Genomic DNA, 13,800 nt, shown 5'->3' on the forward strand with positions numbered 1-13,800 from the left:
GTATCCGTCATTTCTCCTGGAATTGTGGGGCTCATGGAGAAGGATGTCTTCAGGGAGAGTGTGCTGCTCTTTGGCAGTTAAACTCCAGAGCCCGCCCTGTGGGGAGGTGTCCCTGGGTCATCTCCCTCACTGACCCCAGGTCCTGTTGGATTTCCCCCCTCCCCCCACCAGTTGGTGTTCCTCATGTTCTGAACCCAGGCATGAGGCATTGTGTTGCCCCCGGGTTCTGCAGTCTGGACCTGGCAGAGGTGGACTGTTGATTTAAAAAAAAAAAAACATATTTGATAATAAGGTCCATATTCTCCCTCTGGAACGAGGGGTGTGCATCTTAACCGTGGGTTGCTATCCTCCTGTCCACAACCAATCTGAGGATTCCAGAAGGTAGGTAAACCCTTTAAAACACCATAGTCTTCTCTTACATCATTTAAAGATAATTTGTTTTCCAAGCTTTCTTTTAATGTTGAAGAGATGGCAATTACTAATTGAGGGCGTAATGGTCCTGTAGGAAATTGACCTACATGACTGATGGGCATTATTTCATCCATCCATTTCCCTAAAGCACATTTCATTGGAAATATAAGCCACGGATACATGTCGTAAATTCATAACAGGTGTGTAGCTCCCTGTAAGTTGCATTCTGACCTTGTCACATATGTGTCATCAGATATTATTAGTGACTTTTCAGATAAGCTCTAAACATCAAGATGGTCATGTTAGAGAATCTGGTATAAATAGAATTTCACAGATTCTAAATTAGGAATGATTTTTCATTTTTAATGTCTCTTTTTTTTTTCCTTTTATGAGAGAACCCGAGCTGGGGATGGGGGAGAGAGTGGGAGATACTGAATCTGAGGCAGGCTCCAGGCTCTGAGTTGTCAGGTAGAGCCTGACACGGGGCTCAAACTGATGGACTGCAAGATCATGACCTGAGTGGAAGTCGGACGCTTAACCAAGTAAGCCATCCAAGCGCTCAGGAATGATAGTTTATTGGCAAAGAAAGAGAAATTAAAGATAGCATAAAGGATGTCGACTTTTAATTGAAATATTCTTCACACATTTGTTGTATTAGTTTTAGGCATACATTGTAGTCCTTCCATTTGTCTATAAGTTATGTTGTACTTTAGCACAAGTGTAGCTATCATGTGAAAGCATGCAACAGTATTATTACAGGATTGACTCTCTTCCATTGGCTGACCCTTGTATCCGTAGGACGCATACATTCCATAGCTGGAAGCCGGTATCTCTCTCTCAAAGGTGTCCATTCTTTATCAAACCTAAACACTTAGGTGGTAAACACAATTACCTCTTGTTCAGCACGTATAAATTGGCAGTCTATTTTTCTGGGAACATTGCTTAAAGCATTACAAATGATGTCATTACGTTAATAAATTTGGTTTAATTCTTCACTCACAAGAAAGGAGAAGAAAAAGATTTCTTTGTGCCCTAGGCCCTGTCACTAATATCCTTCCCAGTGTAGAGAACAGGCTTAGTTTCCCAGAGCACCTTCAGTCCCTCAGCTGAGCCACCAGGGTCTTCAACATTGCAGGAATTCCCATGGTGGCCAGCAGAGAGAGCTCGAGCACCACAGACCCGGAGGCGCTGGTTCCTCTACATAGGCAGTGATGGCCAGCAGAGGGCTCACCATCAGCTTTTCTGACCCAGGGCACCTCAGAGCAGGAAGGGCTTCTATTTATTCCAGAGAACGCAGGGCCTCTGCTGCTGCCTCAGGACAGAGAGCAGAGCTGCCTTTCCAGCGCGTTCTGCCGCCCACCCCAGGGGAGATCTCGGGAGCTTTGCAGCAACTTGGCATCTCCTGAGTCCCATAGAGTATCTGCCTTGTTGTACTGAGTGCTGAGGAGGGGGCGCTGGGTGGCTTCCCTGGGCAAGCTGGTTGCTGAGCTGCACAGGCCTTTGCATTTTCTGGGCTGTTCCCGTGTTTCATTCCACCCCTTCCCGGACAGTATTTGAGCAAGAAATATTTTACTAAAGAACTCATGGATTGCGGGGTCCCACGACATCACCTCATCGATGCAGTCGATGGTTTGTTCCAGATTCAGGCTTGTTTCCGGGAAGAAACCCTGACAGAAGTTCAGGAAGAACGGGAGCTGCATTCTGTTAGGACGTGAATACATGAAATGCTCCTCTCACGACCTTCTAGAAGAATGAGCTGGGACCCAGTTTCTGAGTTCTGCTGGAACCAGAGACCGAGGTAAGGGCACAAACTGCCCCCACATCATACATGCTTTTTTAAAAATTTCATGGTTATTTTTCCAACCTAGTGAAGTGATTGAAAACTACAGAAAACCTGGTAGGTAGGGGTCATTAACCTTAGGTTATCTTTTAATTTAAATTCCAGTGAGTGAAGACACAGTGTAATATTAGTTTCAGGTGTCCGATATAGAGCAACCCTTCCACACGTCACCCGGAGCTCATCCCAGGTGCACTTCTTAATCCCCAGCAGCTGTTTCACCCATTCCCTCACCTCACTGTGGAACCGCTCAGTTTGTTTCCTAGTTAAGAGTCTGTTTGTCACTGTGTCCTTCACCCACCCCCTTTGTTTTGTTTTATTTCCATGTGTTAGTGAAATCATCTGGTATTTGTCTTTCTCTGACAGGCTTTTTTTCACCCAGCATAACATACTGTCACTCCTCCACCTCGTGGCAAATGACAAGATTTCATGTTTTTATGACTAAATAATATTACATTCCATATACTACATCTCAACTTATTCATCACTTGATGGATGCTTGGGAAGTTTCCGTAATTTGGCTGTTGTAGAAAATGCTGCTGTAAACATCATGGTGCATGTATTCCTTTTAGGGATTATTTTTGTATTCTTTGTGTAAATACCTCGTAGTGAAACTGCTGGATCTTAAGGTAGTTCCATTTCCATTTTTTTTTTGATGAATCTCCATGAAGTTTTCCAGTGTGGCTGCACCAGTTTGCATTCCTACCCACAGTGCAAGAGGGTTTCTCTTTCCTCACATCCTTGGCAACACCTGCTGTTTCATCATTCATTGATTTCAGTCATTCTGACAGATGTGATGTGTTATCTCATTGTACTTTTGAATTGTATTTTCCTGAAGATCAGTATTGTTGAGCATCTTTTCATATGTTTCTTGGCCATGTGTATGTCTTCCTTGGGAAAATGTCCATTCGTGTCTTCTGCCCATTTGTAATCGGATTTCTCCTTTTTTGGGTGCTGTATGACTTTATATATTTTGGACAGTAAACCTTTATCAGATGTCATTTACAAATATTATTCTGTAAATGTTTTAGTTTTGTTGATTATTTCCTTTGTGACAGTAGCTTTTTATTTTTAGGAAGTCCCATTATTTTTGGTTGTGTTTCCCTTAACTCAGGAGATATATCTGCAAAGATGTTTGTACAGCCAATGTCAAATAAGATACTGCCTGTGTTAATTATCCTCTGGGATTTTTATGGTTTCAGGTTTCACACATAGGTCTTTATCCATGTTGGATTTATCTTTGTGTATGTTGTAAGGTGGTCCATTGTTGGTCTTCTTTTGTTTTGCAGGTTGCTGTCTAGTTTTTCCAAAACCATATGTTGAGGAGATTTTTTTTAAGTTTATGTATTTATTTTTGAGAGACAAAGAGAATGCAGAAGAGGGGCAGAAAGAAATGGAGATTGAGAATCCCACACATGCTCTGCACTGCCCTGAGATCATGACCTGAGCTGAATCCACAATTACACACTTTGCAGCCACCCATGTGTCCTAAGACTATCTTTTTTTTTTTTCATTGGATATACTTTCCTGCTTTGTTGAGAGTTAATTGACCATATAGGTTTGAGTTCACTTCTGTGTTTTCCGTTCTATTGATCTCTGCGTTTGTGTGTAGTTGTTGTTGTTGTTGTTGTTGTTGTTGTTGTTGTTCTTGTTTTTTGCCAGGACCATACTGTTCTGTTCAGTACAGCTTTTTAATATAACCTGAAGTCTGGAATTGTGATGCCTCCAGCTTTAGTTTTCTTCTTCAATTTTGTTTTTGCTGTTTGGAGTCTTTGTCGTTCCATACAAATCTTGGGATTATTTGTTGTAGTTCTGTGACACATGTTTTTGTTAGTGTGATAGGGATTTCATTACATATGTAGATTGTTTTGAGGAGTGTAGACATTTTAACAGTATTTTTGCTTCCCATCCATGAGGGTGAAATATATTTCCTTTTCTTTGTGCCCTCTTCCATTTCTTTCAACAGTGTTTCATAGCCTTTAGAGTACAGGTTTTCACCTCTTTGGTTAGGTTCATTCTAGGTATCTTGGGGTATTTGGTGCAACTGTCAATGGGATGGATCCCTTACTTTCTCTTTCTGTTAATTCATTACTCGTCTATAGAAATGCAATAGATTTATGTACATTGATTTCTGTATATTGTGATTTGTGGAATTCATATATAAATCCTAGCAATTTTCATTGGAGTCTTTCATGGTTTTTATAGAGAGCATCATGTCAGTTCCAAATAGCGAAAGTTCTACTTCTTCCTTGCCAATTTGGATGCCTCATTTCTTTTTTTGTCTGATGGCTGTGGCTAGGACTTCCTGTACTATGTGGAATAATAGTGGTGACAGGGGTCATCCTTGTCTTGTCCCTGACCTTGGAGGAAACACTTTCAATTTTTCCCCATTGAGTATGAGCTGAGCTGTGGGTTTTTCCTAGATGACCTTATATGCGTAGGTAGGTTTAGTCCAAATCTACTTTGCTGAGAGTTTTTATCATGAATGGATGTGACATTTTGTCAAATGGTTTTCCTGCATCTGCGAAAAGCATCATACTGTTCTTATCCTTTCTTCTATTACTGTGGTGCATCATGTTGATTGATCTGTGAATGTGGAACCACCCTTGCAGCCCGGGAATATATCCCAGTTGATTATGGTAAATGATTCTATTAATGTATTGTTGACTTTAATTTGAAGGTATTTTAATGAGAATTTCTGCATACATACTCTCAGGCTATTGGTCTGCAGTTTTATTTTAAATTTTTTTAAACATTTTTTTAAATGTTTATTTCTTTCCTTAGAAAGAGTACATAAAAGTGAGGGAGGGGCAGAGAGACAGGGAAAGAGAGAATCCTGGTCATGCTCCACACTGTCAATGCATGGTCCAATGTGGGACTCGAACCCATGCACCGCAAGATAATGTCCTAATCCAAAATTAAGAGTTGGACAGTAAACCGCCTGAGCCACACAGGCGCCCCGGCAGTTTTCGGTTTTAGTGGAGGCTTTATCTGGTTTTGGTATCAGGGTAATGATGGCCTCATGAGATGAATTTAGAAGTTTTCCTTCTTTTTTATTTTTTGTAGTAATTCGAGGAGAATACATATTACCTCTTCCTTAAATGGTTGATAGATTTCATCAGTGAAGCCCTCTGGCCCTGAACTCTTGTGTTGGGGGAGATTTTTTTTTTCTTACTGATTTGATTTCTTTCTGTTTTCAGATTTTATGTATTCCTGTTTCAGTTTTGGTAGTTTTTGTGTTTCTAGGAATTTGTCCATTTTTCTCAGAGTGTCCAATTTGTTGCATATAGTTGTTCATAATATTATGTTCTAACTGTATTTTTGTAGTGTTGACTGTTGTTTCTCCTTTCTTATTTGTGATTTTATTTATTTGAGTCCTTTCTCTCTTCTTTGTGAAAATTCTGCCTAGGAGGATTTCATGTTGATTACTGTTTTCAAGGAACCAGCCCTGGTTTCACTGATTTGGTCTAGTGTCTTTTTGGTTTGTATATCCCTTATTTCTGCCTTAATCTCTATTACTTCCTTCCTTCTGCTGTTCTTCTCATTCCTTTAGTTGTAAGTTAGGAGGGTTTGAGATTTTTCTTGCTCTTTAAGGTAGGCTTGTATTGCTATATACTTCCATCTTAGATTGCTTTTGCCGCATTCCAAAAGTTTTTACCAGTGAATTTTCATTTTCATTAGTTTCAGTGTATTTTCTCATTGATTTCCTGTTTAACCCATTCATTTCGTAGTATGTTATTTAACCTCCCTTTATTGGTGACCTTTCCCCCTTTGTGTGTGTGTGTGTGTGTGTGTGTGTGTGTGTGTGTGTGTGTGTGTATGAGTGTGGTTAACTTCAAGTTTCCTAGCTTTGTGGTCAGAAAAGATGCTTGGTCTGTCTCTGTCTTTGGGTACCTGTTGAGGCCTTATTTGTGACCTAGAATGTGATCATTTCTGGAGAATGCCCCATGTGTGCTTGAAAAGAATATGTACTCTGCCATTTTAGTATGGAGTGTTCTGAATATATCTGTTGAACGCATCTGGTCCAGTGTGTCATTCAAAGCCATTGTTTCTTTGTTGATTTTCTGTTTACAGGTTCTGTCCATTGATGTGACTGATGTGTTAAAGTCCTCTATTATCGTTATATTATTATACATTCCTTTATGGTTTTGTTAATTTCTTTTATATTGGTGATTGCATATTGGGTGCATCAAAATTTACAATCATTGGATCTTTTTGTTTGGTTGTCCCCTTTAGTATGAGATAGTGTCTATCTTCATCTCTTGTTACAGCTTTATTTATTTTTTAATATAAGTCTTAGTTGACATATAGTGCATTCTCTATTTCGGGAGTAGAATCCAGTGATTCATCCCTTACATACAACACCCAGTACTCATGACAACAAGTTTTTCCTTAATACTCGTCCACCATCTAGCCCAGCGCCGACACATCTCCCTCTATCAACCCTCACTTTTTTTCTCTATGGTTAAGAGACTCATGTGGTTTGTTACCACTCTTCTCTTTTCCTGCCCCCTTCCCATGTTTTCATCTGTTTTGTTTCTTAAATTACACATGAGTGAAATCATATGTGTCTTTCACTGATTGGCATATTTCATTTAGCATAATACATTCTAGGTCCATCCACATCGTGGCAAGTGGCAGGATTTCATTCTTTTTGAAGCTGAGTTACATTTCATTGTATATACGTATGTATATATGTATGTATATATGAGCATACAAGTGAGTACATATGCGTATACATGCACACACACACACACACACACACACACACACACACCACAAGTTCTTTATACCTTCATCAGTTGATGGATACTTGGGCATTCTCCATAGTATGGCTACTGTTGATAATGCTGCTATAAATATTGGGTGTATGCAATTTTACTACTAGGTATTGACCCAAAGGGTACCAAACTACACTCTCAGTTTTATTTTGCCTAATATAAGTATTGCTACTGGCTTTCTTTTACATTATTGTCATGATAAATGTTTTTTTCATTCCCTCCTTTAAAAGGCAGGTGACATGCGTCCAAATAAGGCTTTGTAGGCAGCATCTAGATAGACCTTGTTTTTTTGTTTGTTTGTTTGTTTGTTTGTTTAATTATTTTTGTCCATTCTGAAACCCTATCCTTGTCTTTTGATTGGAGCATGTAGTCGGTTACATTCAGAGTAATTATTGATAGGTATATATTTAATGACATTCTACTAGTTGTTTTGCCATTGTTTCTTGATGTTTTCTCTGATCCTTTCTTGTCTGTAACACTTTTGGTCTTTCATTTCCACTCCAAGAGTCTGATTTAAATATTCTTTTCTTTTGACTGGTAGTACATTTCTTTACTTATTTTTATACTTCTTCTTTGTTAAAATTTAAGCCCAAGTTAGTTACTTTATAGTGGAATACAGTTTCAGGATTAGAATTTAGTGATCCATCAATTACAAAATATATCCAGTACTCATCCCAAGTGCCCGCCCCCCGAGTGCCCATCACCTATTTAGCCCATACCCCTGTTCAGAAACCTTTCTGGAGTCCTGAGCTTCTTCCCTCTATTTAACAGTCTCTTATCATTTGACTCCCTCTCTGTTTGTATCTTATTTTTGCTTTCCTTTCACTATGTTCATCAGTGTATTAAATTCCACAGATGAGAGAAATCATATGATGTGTGTCTTTCTCTGACATATTATGGTTAGCATTATAAAGTCTGGTTCCATCCACCTTGTTGCAAATAGCAAGATTCCACTCTTTTTGATTGCCGAGTAATATTCCACTGTATGAATATACCACATCTTTATCCATTCATCTCTCAATGGTCATTTGGGCTCTTTGCATAATTTAGCTATTGTTGATAATGCTGCTATAAACACTGGAGTGCATGTGCCTCTTCGAGTCAGCGTTAGTGTATCCTTTGGATAAATGCCTATTAGTGCAATTGCTGGGTCGTAGTGTAGTTATTTTGTTGTTTCTTGTAATGAATCTCCATACTAATTTCCAGAATGGCTACACCACTTTGCATTCCCACCAGCATTGCAAAAGCATTCCCTTTTTCTGCATCCTTTCCAACATCTGTCGTTTCCTGAGATGTTAATTTTAGCCATTCTGATAGGTGTGAGGGGATATCTCATTGTGGTTTTGATTTGTATTTCACTTATGACGAATGAGGTTGAGCATCTTTTCATGTATGACCAATCTGGATGTCATCTTTGTTAAAGTGTCTCTTCATGTCTTTTGCCCATTTCTTCACTGGGTTATTTGGTTTTTGGGTGTTGAGTGTGATATGTTCTTTATAGATTTTGGAGAGTAACCCTTTATCTGATAGGTCACCTGAAAATATCTTCTCCCATTCCATTCAGTTTCCTTTTAGTTTTCCTGATTGTTTCCTCTCCTGTGCAGAAGCTTTTTATCTTGAGATCTCAATAGTTCCTTTTTGTTTTTATTGCCCTTGTTTCTGGAGACTTGACAAGAAAGATGTTGCTGCAGTCAGGATCAAAGAGGTAGGTTGCCTTTTCTCTCCTCTAGGATTTTAATGGTCTCCTGTCTTACACTTAGATCTTTCATCCATCTTGAGGTGTGTGTGTGTGAGAGAGAGAGAGTCAGAGAGAGAGAGAGAGACAGACAGAGAGAGACCCCGAGGTTTAAGAACATTGTCCAGGTTCATTCTTCTCACTGTCCATTTTTCCCAGTACCATGTGCTGAAGAGACTCTTTTTTTTTTCCTTTGGATATTCTTTCCTGTTTTGTCAAAGCTTAGTCAGCCATAATTTTGAGGGTCCATTTCTGGGTTCCCTATTCTGTTCCTTTGATCTATGTGTCTGTTTTTGTGCCCGTCCCATACTGTCTTGATGATTGCGGCTTTCTGATGCACCATAAAGTCTAGAATTGTAATGTCTCCAGGTTTGTTTTTTTCTTTTTCAACATTACTTTGGCTCTTTGGGGTCTTTTCTGGTTCCATACAAATTTTAGGATCGTTTGCTCTAGCTCTGGAAGAAAGCTGGTGTTATTTTGATAGGAATTACATTGAATTTGTCCATTGCTTTGGGTAGTATTGACATTTTAACAATATTTGTTCTTCTAATCCATGAGCATGGGATGTTTTTCCATTTCTTTGTGTCTTCTTCAAGTTCTTTCATAGATGTTGTATGGTTTGTTCTTTTAATTTTTTTAATGTTTATTTATTTTTAAGAGAGTGAGCGAGTGAGCAAGAGCCCGTGACCAGGGGAGAGGCAGAGAGAGGGATGCACAGAATCTGAAGCAGGCTCCAGGATCCAAGCTGTCAGCACAGAGCCCATCACAGGACTCAAACCCACAAACGCGGGATCATGTCCTGAACTGAGGTCGGCACTTAAACGACTGAGCCACCCAGGCACACCTCTATTGTTTTAATGTACTGATCTTTTACCTCTTTGGTTAGATTTATCCCTGGGTATTTTATGCATTTCAGTGCAGTTGTAAATGAGATCAATTCCTTAATTTTCTTTCTGTTGATTCATTATAGGTGTATAGAAATGCAATCAACTTCTGTATGTTTGTTTTATATTCTGAGACTTTCCTGAATTCCTGTATCAGTCCTAGAAGTTTTTTGGTGGAGTCGTTTGGATTTTCCATGGAGAGTATCATATCTGTGAGGAGGGAAAGTTTGACCCCTCCTTGCCAACTTGGACACCTTGTATTTCTTTTTGTTGTCTGATTGCTGAGGCTAGGACTTCCAACAGAATGGTGAATAACAGTGCTGAGAATGGACATCCCTGTCGTGTTCCTGACCTTAGGGGGAAAGCTCTCAGTTTTTCCCCATTGAAGATGTTATTAGCTGTGGGACTTTCGTATCTGGACATTCTCACATTGAGGCCAGATCCTTCTATCCCTCCTTTCATGAGGTTTTTTTTTTTTTTCATCAAGAAAGGATGCTGCTGCATTTTGTCAAACGTTTATTCTGCATCTATTGAGAGGATCATGTGGTTGTTATCCTTTCTTTTATCAATGTGACATATCACATCAGTTGATTTGCGGATATTGAATCTGTTGTGCATCCCAGGAATAAAATCCACTTCATTGTGCTGAATAATTCTTTTTATGTGTTGTTGGATCCAGTTTGCCACTTTTTGTTGAGATTTTTTGCATCCATGGTCATCAGGGAAATTGGTCTGTAGTTTTCCTTTTTAGTGGGGTCTTTGTCCAGTTTGGACTCAAGGCCATGCTGGCCTCATAGAATGAGTTTGGAAGTGTTCCCTCCATTTCTCTGCCCATGACCTTATCTTGTTCTTTCATTTGGGATGCCTTCCTCTTGTCTTGGAATTTTGGTTGAGTATTTGCCATCTCTGTGTTACCAAAGCTCATTGTGTTACCTGCCTGTGAGTTGAATGGTTTTATGAAGAGGAGGTCATCCAATGTCCAGGGCCGGGCACATCATGGAGTGTTTGTGGTGTGTGTTGCATGCACTGTTTTGTGTTCTGGCTGCACTATCCTTCAGGTCAGTTGTATGGGAAAGGTAGGGTCCTTGGCCAGAATGTGGTGAGTCTTATCTAGGTCTTCTCTGATCTGCTTGCTAAATCAGACTTGAAATGACTGCTACTAGAAGTGAAGCCCTGCACAACAACTCTTTGGTCAAGAGAGGTGGTATGGTCATGGGCTTCACCTGGTCTTCTGGGGCAGGGGCCAGCTCCATTGGGACTGAGGCAACCCTGAATGACCTAGAAGGCCAGTCTTGCCAGAGCACAGGAAGGTGGGGAGGGTGTAAGCAGCTTAGGCAGCCAGTGTGGGAACTGCCTTGTTTCCAGCAGACAGCTCTGTGTTTATGTTGGGGGGCAGGGGGCAGGGGGAAGAGCAGGGAAATAGCCCCACCCAGCTCCGCTGTCCTAGCTCTTTGTCCCCTCATTGTGAACACTGCTTCTCAGGGATGTTCTCCACGATGAGTGTATAATCTCCCCACTGTGTGCTCCAGGCTTTGTACAGATCACTATTTCCATGCCATCTGCCTGCAAGTTGTTTGATGCCTTCTCTTCAGGAGTAGGCCAGTGTCCTCAGGGCTATATCCCAGCCAAGGCTTCTAACCTTTGAAACTCCACAGTCTCGGGGTACCTGGATGGCTTGGTTAAGTGTCTGACTCTTGATCCTGTATCCAATCATGACCTCTTGGTCGTGGGATTCTCTTTCCCTCTTGTCCTGCCCCTCCCTTGCATGTGCTCTCTTTCTCTCTCTCTCTCTCTCAAAATTAATAAACTTAAAAAAATTAGTGGCATGGAATACCTTATTAAGGGAAGACTGCCTCTCTGAGGGGAATGGCAAGGATCTATGAGCTATATTTCCAGCACTGGCTAGGAAATTCTTTGCTGACTGGTTAAAGGTTACATTCCTACAGGAATGAAATTATGTTTAGTGACATGTGGCCTTAACGTAAGTAACTCCATGATGGGCCTGTGATTTTTCTTAACATTCCAAAGCCAAATTTTATGTATACATTTTTTATTAAATGTATAGCTCTAAATAATATTTTAGCCATCTACTGCCGGCCCGGTGATCATATCCTGTGAAACTGTAACTATCTCCTAATCATAGAGGAAGATCAACTCTGTGGCTCTGAGATCTTTGTGGCTCTAAGTTACTTTGATCTGTGTTACTAAGATCATTGTGAGTCTAGGTTACTCTTGGCCTTTTGATGTCTTTCACCCAGGGACCCCCAATGAGGTTACTGAGCCATCATTTAGGCACAGAAACACCCTTTCCAAGTCACCTCTCCCTAAAGCGTTGTCTTTCCCTGTGGTACTTCCGGGACTTACCCTTTGGCAAGTCACATATCCTCATGCAAACCTGTCAAAGTGGACCACAAAAAGCTGCTTGCTTGTGACTGCCACTTCATGGTCATATCTTATCGTTCTGAAACCTCTTGAATTCCCTATTGTTCTTCCAGTCTTTGGATATCTCTTTGATTTGGAAACATTTGATTCTCTTGTATTCCTGATAAAAAAAAATATGTGTGAAAATATTAAACCAAGGATTCTTTACAATCAGTGAGCCAGTCACAATGATTCATCTGGCTGTGTGTACATTTTTAGTTTTCACAATGTTCAGACATGAAGTGAAGTATATCCTGTAATATCTGAGTATCATTCATTATCTAGGATAACCACGTTTATGGAAAGCCATTCAATGAGACATGCTCGTTCAAGATCAGAAAAACACTTAATTTACATACCACATAATACAGTGGTATACACGTGCGTTATTATCCTAAAATATGTAAAGTAGATGTTTCTATGAAGTGTTTATCATGCATTCAGTTTTCTCTACCATGAATGCTATTATTTAAATTAAACAATAGTAAGAACAACAAGAATAGGTACATGTCCATCACTAGTAACTAATATTAGAACTAGTCATATAACATCATGTGTTGCAAACATAAAACCATGATTACTAATAATCTTGTCATTCGTGATGGGTTTCTAGTTACCAGAAAAATTGGGAAGATATTATTGAGTCTCTACATACAACAGACTGTTTTCTGACTATTGATATTATATGAGTTGATACATGATCACAATCAATATCCTGTGAGATATGGTAGTATTAACTAAAGTTTATATTTGTATTCAGATTTCTTCGGGTTTAACTTCTGTCCCAGACTCATCCCAGCTGGCACATTACAGTCATCCTGTCTCCTTAGGCTCCACATGGCCATGACAATTTTTAGATTTTTCCATATTTTACATAATCTGCAAAGTTTTGAGTGTACGTGCGTAGAATGTATTTTGTAAAATGATCCTTGATTTGGATATGTCTAACGTTTGTTCAAATGCTTAGGCCAGAGTTACCATGTTTTGGAGCAGAAGATCCAGAGGCATAACGCCATCCATAATTACCACTTCACATAAAGGTTGTTCACTCTGAAGATTGGGGTCTTTTGTGGTTCCATACACATTTTAAGACTGTTCTAGTTCTGTGAAAAATGTTGTTGGTATTTTGATGGAAATTGCATTAATTGTGTCAATTGCTTTGCTAAGTATAGACATTTTCACTATATTTGTACTTCCGACCCATGAGTATGGAATGTCCTTCCATTTCTTTGTGTCATCTTGAATTTCATCACTGTTTTATACTTTTCAGAGTATAGGTTACTCACAACTTTGGTTAGATTTATTCATAGATATCTTATTATTTGGTGTACAAGTGTAAATAGGACTGTTTTCTTAATTTCTATTTCTACTGCTTCAGTATTGTGTTCTACAAATACAACAGATTTCTGTACAGTGATTTGTATCCTGTGACAATGCTGAATTCATTCTAGCAGTTCTAGCAGTTATTGGGTGGACTCTTTAGGGTTTTCTATATATAGTGTCATGTAATCTGCAAAGTGTTAAAGTTTCACTTCCTCCACATTTGGAGTTGTTTTTATTTTAGTTTAGTTTAGTTTAGACTAGTTTAGTTTAGTTTAGTTTAGTTTGTCTGCTGGCTGTAGCTAGGACTTCCAGTAATTTATTAAAAGTGGTAAGAGTAAACATCCTTGTCTTCTTCCTGACCTTACAGGAAAACCTCTCAGATTTTCCCCATTAAGGTTGATTATAACT

The 13,800-nt window shown here is 39.4% G+C and overlaps 1 protein-coding gene and 2 long non-coding RNA genes across 3 annotated transcripts in view; 1 reads left to right on the forward strand and 2 right to left on the reverse strand.

The window, feature by feature from the left end:
* IL9R (interleukin 9 receptor) overlaps positions 1-13,800 on the reverse strand; it is a 244,303-nt gene that overhangs the window by 53,596 nt on the left and 176,907 nt on the right. The window lies entirely within an intron of this gene.
* LOC109261186 (uncharacterized) overlaps positions 1-13,800 on the reverse strand; it is a 165,151-nt gene that overhangs the window by 5,998 nt on the left and 145,353 nt on the right. The window lies entirely within an intron of this gene.
* The window catches only part of LOC109261407 (uncharacterized), a 44,069-nt gene continuing 30,541 nt past the window's right edge, over positions 273-13,800 (forward strand). The window contains exons 1-2 of the long non-coding RNA XR_008419224.1: positions 273-381; positions 1,990-2,209. This is a non-coding gene — a long non-coding RNA (uncharacterized LOC109261407). The remainder of the gene's footprint in view (positions 382-1,989; positions 2,210-13,800) is intronic.

This window comes from Panthera pardus, unplaced genomic scaffold (genome assembly GCF_024362965.1).
Source record: "Panthera pardus isolate Hobbes unplaced genomic scaffold, ASM2436296v1 HiC_scaffold_4, whole genome shotgun sequence".
NCBI classification, from domain to species: Eukaryota; Metazoa; Chordata; class Mammalia; order Carnivora; family Felidae; genus Panthera; species Panthera pardus.